The 310-nt window shown below is 59.4% G+C and overlaps 1 non-coding gene across 1 annotated transcript; it reads left to right on the plus strand.

Annotated features, from left to right (window-relative positions):
* LOC142795346 (5.8S ribosomal RNA) lies at positions 1-153 on the plus strand. Its single transcript, XR_012892962.1, has one exon. It is a non-coding gene; the product is annotated as a 5.8S ribosomal RNA (ribosomal RNA).
* The last annotated feature ends 157 nt before the right edge of the window (positions 154-310 follow it).

Genomic DNA, 310 nt, shown 5'->3' on the forward strand with positions numbered 1-310 from the left:
GACTCTAAGCGGTGGATCACTCGGTTCTCGGGTCGATGAAGAACGCAGCCAGCTGCGAGACTTGGTGTGAATTGCAGGACACACTGAGCACTGATTCTTTGAACGCACATTGCGGCCTTGGGTCTTCCCTTGGCTTCGTCTGTCTGAGGGTCGGATCACATATCAAGAGAGCCTTCGGCGCACAAGGGAACGTGAGCCGTCGACTCGTTTTGACCGCGTCGGCAACACGGACAGCACGCTGAACACCTCACAGCGAGCGCCAACAGCGGCCACTCAAGGGCGAGACGGTGGCGACCGTCGTGCCAGAGCC

The sequence above is a fragment of the Rhipicephalus microplus genome, unplaced genomic scaffold, assembly GCF_043290135.1.
Source record: "Rhipicephalus microplus isolate Deutch F79 unplaced genomic scaffold, USDA_Rmic scaffold_631, whole genome shotgun sequence".
NCBI classification, from domain to species: Eukaryota; Metazoa; Arthropoda; class Arachnida; order Ixodida; family Ixodidae; genus Rhipicephalus; species Rhipicephalus microplus.